A 10236-nucleotide genomic window follows, 5' to 3' on the forward strand; every position below is an offset into this window, starting at 1 on the left:
TTACCACAAGATAAGGTGTTTTTTCTAAGTGTTAGCTTGAACCTAGAACTTGATAGCCTTGGTTCTCCTTTCATAGGAGGTTTGTACATCTATTCCAAAGCCAACAACATTATTAGCATGCATTGCTCGTGCACTTCTGAGCTCACACATTTTATGCGGACCAAGAGAAGAGGAATGTAAAGTTGGGCTCTAGTGAAATTATATATGAGCAAGGCTTATAATCATGTGAAGTTCAGGTTCTTGAGAAGTATTTACCACAAGATAAGGTGTTTTTTCTCAAGTGTTAGCTTGAACTTAGAGCTTGATAGCCTTGGTTCTCCTTTCATAGGAGGTTTGTACATCTATTCCAAAGCCAACAACATTATTAGCGTGCATTGCTCGTGCACTTTTGAGCTCACACATTTTATGCGGACCAAGAGAAGAGGAATGCAAAGTTGGGCTCTAGTGAAATTATATATGAGCAAGGCTTATAATCATGTGAAGTTCGGATTCTTGAGAAGTATGATGACCAAGTTGTGTTTCCATTGATGTGGTCATGAATTGTTTCACAACAGTCTTATCGTATTAAAGTTAATGGTGAGCTTGCTAACAAGATGTAATTGATTCATGACATGGTTTGAGACAAGGAGATCCATCTCCCCTTTTTATCTTCTTGATATGCACTAAAGCATTATCTTGTCTTTTGAATGTAGACAACAATAGTGATGACGTTGAAGAGATCAGTATATGTAACGATGTCCCGAGTATCAATCATCTTGTCGAGTTCATAAAACCGGGGTCCCTAATGGACCCGCTTCCCTACAAAACTCGGCCCAGCAGGCGGCGCAACGACAGCACACGCCTGGGCCGGCCCAGATACACAATGACAGGCCAAGACCATGATCCGGTCCTCGATCAACACCTCCGAGCAGGAGATCTGGTCAAAGCCCCGGCCTCTGGGTCGCGGGCTCCGCCTCGCCCGACCTCTTTCTCCAACCAAGGATATGCCGGACCTCTGCTCGCTGGTCTTTCCCGACCGACACGGTCGGGGATGACTGGGAACGACCGACCGGGGACGCCCGCTCGGTGTGGGTCTCAGGAGCAGGCGAAGCAGGTAAGATAAGGCGCTCAAGTCAATTGTAATACCAAGGACCGTACCCTGCCATACCCTGTGTACCTACAAGACGATGCCTCCAGGTCATGACAGACGGACACTATATAACCTTCTAGACACGTCAGACCATAAATTGTATTATGGGCGTCGACGTTTGCCATACCAGGCGAACACGGTAGAGCCTACCAGACGCGTCTGGGCATAAACAGTGTTGTGGACGCTGGTAGTCATCCCGTACCTAATGGCGTGAGCAACAAGACTAGGCAGCACACGTATACACTTTCTCTCTTTCTCTCTAACCTGTAAGGCCATCTGTCAATGAAATATGGTCGGCAGTCCACCGAGGGGGGTGCCCGTGGTGGTAGATTATCGGTAGGATGCGTGTAATCAGGAACCAGATGGTGACACAAGGTGCAGAGACAGCGATTTAGACAGGTTCGAGCCGTCTGATCGACGTAATACCCTACGTCCTGTGTCTTTGGTGTATTGTATTGAGATGTATATTGTATGATCTGTCCCTGAGGGGGACCCCTGCCTCTCCTTATATACTCTGGAGGAGGAGGGTTACAAGTAAAGTATCCTATTTGGTACTATTACAATATCTAGTACAACTTGTAATCTTGCCATGTACGCCTTGATCTCACGGGCCGGGCCACCTCGAATGGTGCGGCCCATGTACCATCTTGTGGTACCCGGGGGTATATCCCCCATAGCTAGTCCCCGAGCGCCATGTATTCTGATGCGACACGCCATTTTAACCTTCTCCAAATAGTGAGGCTTGAGTTCTTGACATCTCCGACCACCATTGTTGCCGGAGAAGTAGGTTGTCCGAAGAATGTATGGTGCTCTTAAGAAGAAAGAAAAAGATTTCCATCCCAAGAAGTGTGCCCACTTGTATTTCTGAAAAGAAATGTAAGTGCGTCTTGAAGCGTAGCATCTTTGATCATTAGAGGCGTAGTGGTCGAAAAACAAGCACATTCACCGCAAGGTGAAGTGTGCCCACTTAGTCCCCGAGCCTGGTAGTAGATGACTTAGGCATGTGGTGCCATGGTCTAAAAAGAATTCCCAGTTAAATTGAGAACCCAATCGTCGTATAGGCGATACAAGATGCACCGACAGGTGCATCGTACCGATGTAGTCCCCGAGCTTGCTGGAAGGCGAGGTACGAGCCTTGTAGCAAGGTCTAAGTGAGAAAAAATATCCCAACTGTATGCGAGTTGCCAGTCACATGTAGTCGAGACGCAAAGTCCCCGAGCCGTGGTCGGAGAGTGGTCGAGGCAGTCCCCGAGCACAGGTCGAGGAGCGAGCGACGAAGTCCCCGAGCCGTGGTCGGAGAGTGATCGAGGCAGGCAGTCCCCGAGCACAAGTCGAGGAGCGAGCGACGAAGTCCCTGAGTCGTGGTCGGAGAGTGGTCGATGCAGTCCCCGAGCACGGGTCGAGGAGCGAGCGACAAAGTCCCCAAGCCGTGGTCGGAGAGTGGTCGAGGCAGTCCCCGAGCACATGTCGAGGAGCGAGCGGCGAAGCCCCCGAGCGTAGCTCGAGATCCTTGCAATATAAATATATAGAATGGTAGTACATGATGTACAAAGTAATAAATTATGGAGAAAATGACGCTCAGCAGTCATTTGTAAATGAGCATGATGTGATAAAGCAGTTGGTGCTTTGTAAACATCAGTATTAATGTGAAGTTTATGTTTATACTTAATATAAACTGCCCGGCCAGTTAGTGTGTAGCTGAGTCTCTAGCCCTAGCTAGCCCGTTAACCATAACGCGGGGCGCGGAGCCCATGCACATGTAGGAAGAACAAAGCGTCGCTAAGGAGCCGCTGCTGACCACCCATAACGCAGAGGGCAGACGCTCGTGCACGTGTAGGGAGGAGCCGAAGACAGGGCCGTCTCTGGAGACATCGAGCGTCAACGTGACTGGTCGAGCATTTGCATTAAGTATAGCTGTATGTTATCTTTAAGATGATATACATGGACAAACGTTATTTGAAGAATAATCATGACGAGGACGTTGTGGAGAAACGTCGTAATGAAAATTGTGTCAAATATAAATATTAGAAGTGTACTTATCTTTGGATAGAAATCTGGTCGATGGCGATAAAGTTGTCCGGTCCTCGAGCTTTCCGACTTGTCGTCACGACGATGGTCGTGGTTGTTGTAGCGCCATTCTTCGCGGCGATCATCATTGCAACGTGGTCTGGTGATCGATGTGGTCGGAGCTCGACGGAGCCACTCGGGACGTGGTCGACGTGATCGGAGCTCGGTGGAGCCGCTCGTGACATGGTCGACGTGGTCGGAGCTCGACGGAGCTACTCGGGACATGGTCGACATGGTCTGGTGATCGATGTGGTCCATGGTCGGCTCGTCATGGCTCGCTGGATGGCTCGACGCAGTTCGCTTAGTGGCTCGGTCGGTGGCTTGACGTGGGCAGACAACTTGCTCCTGGTTTAGACCGTTTGACGTAGGCAGATGAGTGCACGAAGTCATAGTCGAGCGAGTACGTAGAGTCCTTGTCAGACAAGTGCGTGGAGTATCAATCAGGCTCGGTCGAGGCAGAGTCGGCAACAGCTGGGGCCTGGGAATCAGAGTCGTACTTGATAGGATGGAGTCGGCCAGGGCTAGACAGCGCTGATGTGCACATCGATCTGCCGAGGTGCTGTCGCGTGTCGATGTACTTGTAAAACGCTGCACACCGGCACCTGAGTGATTTGTGCCATCTTGTTGCATGCCCACATGCAGCCACGTGTAGATGCAAGTTTCATCTTGATTAGTTTGCATGGCCTGTACACGCGCTCCTGGTTGGTCACGATAAAATTGTTCGGTCCTCGAGCTTTTCGACTTGTCATCATGACTGTGGTCGCGATTGTCGTAGCGCCGTTCTTCGCGGCGATCATTATTGCGACGTGGTCTGGTGGTCAACGTGGTCCGTGGTTGACGTGGTCAGAGCTCGGCGATGCCGATCCATGTATGTGCAGTCGATCTGCTTCATACGTAGCGTAAAGCAACTTGATTGGCTTGCATGTCTTTTCATATGTACGTGAGCATGTACAGATTAATTGGCTTGGCTTGCATGACGATCTAGCTTGCTGGCTTGTTGTCGTTCGGCTGACGCAAAGGCACGTAACCATGTACATACTTGTCCATACCAAATCTATCAGGCCTCACGAACTCGGCGATAGGCTCCTCGGCGACGCGAAATCAATGGGCTCCACGGAAAACAGAACGGCAACGACCAAAAAAGAGACTCTAGGCAGTACGAGATGTAGCAGATGCGGTGCACGAACTCGCCTGGATCTGGCGCCTCATACTCGTCCGATGCCTTCACCAAGTTGATGGGAACCTGCTAGCCCCACCTTAACCGGAGTAGATGTCTAGTTCGATTGTTGCACGACCACGCGAATCTTTGATCTGGGTTGCTGGTCTTGGCACGGCTACTTGAGTTCGGCAGCAAATCTCCGTGTTGACGTCGCAGGCAAGATGAAAGTCGATCTCGCCAGGACGTAAGCCTTGAGATCCCATCTGGTTCATCATGGATCAGCGCGCACACCCCTAAAGGGGGCCCCTACCTGGCGCGCCACTATCGACGAAATATGGTCGGCAGTCCACCGAGGGGGGTGCCCGTGGTGGTAGATTATCGGTAGGATGCGTGTAATCAGGAACCAGATGGTGACACAAGGCGCAGAGACAGCAATTTAGACAGGTTCGGGCCATCTGATCGACGTAATACCCTACGTCCTGTGTCTTTGGTGTATTGTATTGAGATGTATACTGTATGATCTGTCCCTAAGGGGGACCCCTGCCTCTCCTTATATACTCTAGAGGAGGAGGGTTACAAGTAAAGTATCCTATTTGGTACTATTACAATATCTAGTACAACTTATAATCTTGCCATGTACGCCTTGATCTCATGGGCCAGGCCATCTTGGATGGTGCGGCCCATGTACCATCTTATGGTACCCGGGGGTATATCCCCCACACCATCCCTTTCAACTATAAAAGGAGATGCGCTCTCTCCTAAAAAAGGACGCTCTCTCTCTCTCAAAGACTCTCTCGACGACTCAAGAACACAATAGCTCAACAAGCTTTAGAGACACATAGAGCATACACTCCAATACTTAGCATACGTTAGAGCCCTGTCACTCTCGGCCACTCGGTTCATAGTCCGACCGGGCCTCTAACACCCCTATTCTCATTCCTATTTGTTTGTAACCCCATAGCAAACTTCGAGCACCGGGGCTCAGGAATAAAGTCATCGATCGACTGAAATAGGACGTAGGGCACATTGCCTAAACCAGTATAAATCTTGGGATCATTGAGTGCTAGGTCACATCCTATCACAACACACGACAAAGCTACAAATATTTATTTGTTGGTCACTTTTCACACCGACAGTTGGCGCCGTTAGTGGGGAAGACGTCATGCGTTCATGCTTTTGGTCATCGGATGGCCCACCTTTCCACCATCTTCGGCATGGTGGGCTCGAGCGATATGATTCGCTTTGGCTCACTGGAGTTTCCCATGCTCCCACCTATTGGGATGTGGGTTCCTCCCGTCTTCGAGCCACTCCAAACCTTCCTCTTTAGAAGTCTGGACTTCATCACCGACCAGCTCGATGTACTATGCCTCCACGAGGAGGCGCTCGTCCTGGCATCAACTAGAGGAGGAGTGCCCTCCACTAGCCCTGGGCCACTCGACGACCTCAACGTTGAGACACTCACGCTTCGCCTCGAGCCCATGCTGGGCTCGAACCCCACAGTGAGTGATGTATATATTGTTCTTTACTTACTATTTAATACATTCTGCCGACTCTTTGGAGGGACCCCATTGTCCTCACCATGACCGTCGTACGACCAGTTCCCCTACGGCTTTGTGTCCCCCGTGGACACGTACACGCAGGGGCTCCGAAAGATGATGACGCCGCCCCCTCTCACGTCCAAGTTCGTGGGGATGGCGAGCTACGCTCCCGCCTCCTTCGACGACCTCGTCGATGACGAGGTTGAAAGCGACGGCTCCAGCATCGACGATGTCATGGCACCTAGCCACTCTCTATCCTGAGAGTGCAATACGGTGGACACCCTGGGATAGCCACCGGTGGTAGTAGAGTCTATGTAGACTCACACCCCTCTGACCCCCGTGCGAAGGCCCTAGCACATGTGTAGGAGCATGACGAGGAGTTACGACAAAGGTGGCAGACCTAGCTACCACCTACACTGGCGCGCTCGGTGCAGCACACTGCCCCACATGCACGTAACCTGGCGAGCAGCGCTCAGGGTCATGCCCATGAGGTCCAGCGTTACATCCTAGATGGAGAAAACATCCCCCCTCAGTTTGCTCAGGCTGGCTAGAACATCACTGCTACGGTGATGCTTCTACGTGGCCTCCCTAAGCCTACCAACCCCTAGGAATAGGTAATCCACCAGGACCTCCGGGCGCTGGTAGTGACCGCCGTCATTCAGTTGGCGGAGAGCTCCACGTCGCGACACCGGCTCGTGGCCTCTTGCCCGACTGGGGCTGCACTAGTTGAATTGCTACACCAACCACCTATGCACAAACGGATCAGCCCAAACCGTGATGCTCACAATGTCATCAACAATCAACACTACTCCTAGCATGATGATGACGTCCATCGAATGGCGGCAAGAGCAGGCGGTGCGGGCGTCAGCCTAACCATCAAGGAGTACGAGGACACGCGCCCTAGGCATGGCGGTCGATCGAAGGACCGAAGCCCCAGCCCTGATGGCTCGGGGCCATAGGCCTTCGGTCACCACATCTAGAAAGTGTTGTTCCCATAGCTCTTCTGACCGCCCACCAACATCGCCAGGTACACCGGGGAGACGCACCCGGTATATGGCTTGAAGACTTTTGGCTCGCCTGCCGAGCCGGAGGAGTGGATGATGACTACTTCATCATCTAGTACCTCCCCATCTATATGGGGGATCATGTTCGAGAATGGCTCAAATTCCTTCTGCTCGATAGCATCCGCGACTAGGTGGACCTCAAGAGGGTCTTCGTTAGAAATTTCCATGGGACCTATGTCTATCCTAGGAATTCCTGAGACCTCAAGAGCTACCAGCAGGAGCTCAATGAGTCCCTATGGGATTACATCCATAGGTTCTCCAAGCAATGTAACTCCCTTCCTGATGTCATCGATGCAGATGTTGTCAACGTGTTCATCTCTAGGACAACCTACAAGTCCTAGATCCATAAGCTCGGCTGTGTGAAGCCCTGTACCACCTATGACCTGCTTGACATCACCACAAACCACACCTCTAATGAGAAGGTAGTTGAGGCGGTCTTTAGTAGCGGTCGGGATAGGGGCAAGGCCAAGTGCGAGGACCAAGGCGAGGGCCCCTCCACACAAAGGGGCAAGAAGAACAAGAAGGATTGGCACTGACTGGCCAACCTAGCTTTGGTCACCGCGACCGACCACGCGGTCAAGCAGCATCAATAGGGCCAGCCCGACCATTTTGATAGGCTCATAAAGATTCCATGCACCAACCATGCATATCCCATCAAACACCTCTACAAGGACTACGAGCTCCTCAAGCTCTTCCTGCAGCAAGCCAGCAAGTCAAAGGAAGGGAAAGGCAAGGAGGACGCGACCAAGAAGGAAGGCACGGTGGGCAAGGATGAAGACGGCTTCCCTAACCCTAAGGAATACCTCATGATCTTTGGGGGATTCGACGCCATCCACTCCAAGCGTCAGCACAAGGTACGCTATAGAGAGGCATATGCCACTAAGTCGGCCATCCCCTCTTTCCTTAGCAGGTCAGACTCCTCGATCACTTGATCAGAGAGACCATCCTTCCCACGTCGCCCAATTGGGTCGCTACCCACTCGTCGTTGACCCCATCATCCGCAAGAAGCACCTCACCAAGGTGCTGATGGACGGAGGCAGCGACCTCAACATTCTCTACATCGACACCCTCGACGCCATGTGCATCCCTCGGTCTGAGCTCCACCTAGTGAGCTCTCCCTTCCATGGCGTGATCCCAGGGACATAGGCGTACCTACTCGGGTAGATTGACCTGCCCGTCATGTTTGGTGACCGAGCCAATTTCTACTCTGAGGTCCTAACCTTCGAGGTGGTGGACTTTCTAGGGTCCTACCATGCCATCTTGGGGTGGCCATGTTACACCAAGTTCATGGTGATCCCCAACTACACCTACCTTAGGCTAAAGATGTCGAGATCAAATGGCATCATCACCATGGGTAGCGCCTTTTTGCATGCCTCCACGTGCGATCACGAGCATTACGAGCTCGCCACTGCCGTCATCAACTCCACTGAGCTCCCAAAGGTCAAGAATTCAGTGACTCCAGCAGTCCCCGACTGCAATGAGCTGACCTCCTCAAGTGCCTTCCATCCGACTAAGGAAACCAAGGCGCTGGAGATCGACCCCACCGACCCAACCAAGATGGTTTGGGTTAGGACCAAGCTCCCAACCAAATAGGAAAGTGAGCTCACCGACTTCCTATGGGCAAATCACGATGTCTTCGCGTGGAAGCCTTTTGACATACGGGGCATACCGAGGGAGGTCGCCGATCACGCACTACGCATCGTCCTGGGCTCAAAGCCCGCTAGGCAACGCCTGTGTTGCTTTGATGATGAGAGGCATAGGGCCATAGGCAAGGAGATCAACAAACTTCTGGTAGCTAGATTCGTCAAATAGGTATACCATTCTGACTGGCTAGCTAATCCTGTTCTTATGAAAAAAGAAGAATAGGAAATGGAGAATGTGTATTGATTATACTGACCTGAACAAGGCGTGTCCAAAGGACCATTTTCCTTTGCCACGCATAGACCAGATAGTTGACTCCACCTCAGGATGTGAAATCCTCTCTTTTCTGGATGCCTATTCAGGCTACCACTAGATCACGATGAAAGAGTCCGATCAGGTCATGACTTCTTTCATCACCCCGTATGGTTTGTACTATTACGTAACCATGCCTTTTGGTCTAAAGAACGATGGTGCCACCTATCAATGGTGCATGTAGCGATGCTTCGCCGACCAAATTGACTCGCTCGATCAACCTAACCAAGTTGAGTAGCCAAAACCAACAATCTCCATCTATGTTTGATGATATAGTGGAGAAAACGGCTCAAGCTAGCGACCTGATTGCAAACTTGGCCGCCACATTCGCGAACCTCTGAAGGTTCAACGTTAAATTGAATCATGAAAAATGTGTTTTTGGGGTTCCGAAGGGGAAGCTGCTTGGATACATCATGTCCAAGCCTGGCATCGAAGCCAACCCCAAAAAAATCATGGCCATCTCTAACATGGGCCCTATACGCAACATCAAGGGCGTACAGAGGCTCACTGGATGTCTGGCCACCCTGAGCCAGTTCATTTCTAGACTAGGTGAATGGGGGATGCCTCTCTACAAACTTCTCAAGAAGATAGATGCATTCATCTGAGCAGAGGAGGCACAACAGGCTTTAAAAAGCATCAAAGCATCACTAACGTCGGCCCCAATCCTCGTCGATTTTGAACAGAGAGAATCCCTCCTCCTCTACATCTTCGCAAGCAACCATGTTGTGAGCATCGCCCTCATTGTCGAGAGGGAGGAGCTAGGACACCCCCTTAAGGTCCAACAACCGGTGTACTTTGTCGGTGAGGTACTCACCGATGCCAAGATTTGCTACCCCTAGGTCTAGAAGCTTCAATGCGCCATTTTGATGGTGACCCAGAAGCTCTTGCACTACTTCACCGATAATGAAGTCATCATCGTCACTTCGTACCCACTGGGAAACATCATCCGCAACCGCGATGCCGTAGGATGAATCTCCAAATGGGCTCTTGAGCTCATGGGCCACGACATCAGGTATATCCCTCGCACTGCTATTAAGTCTTAGGCTCTCACCGACTTCATCGCTGAATGGACGGAAGTCCAGCTCCTGACCCCGGACGTCACCCATGAGTACTGGATGATGTACTTCGATGGGTCGGTCATGGCACCCAGCTTGGGGGCTGAAGTGGTTCTGATCTCCCTAGATGGGAGCAGGCCCCGCTACGTAATCCATCTCCATTTTTCAGCCTCGAACAATGTTGCAAAGTACGAAGCCCTCATCAATGGACTACGCATCACCATGGAGCTCGGCACCACGTGGCTATATGTCCGTGGTGACTCAAAGTTGG

This window comes from Miscanthus floridulus, chromosome 5 (assembly GCF_019320115.1).
Source record: "Miscanthus floridulus cultivar M001 chromosome 5, ASM1932011v1, whole genome shotgun sequence".
Taxonomy (NCBI): Eukaryota; Viridiplantae; Streptophyta; class Magnoliopsida; order Poales; family Poaceae; genus Miscanthus; species Miscanthus floridulus.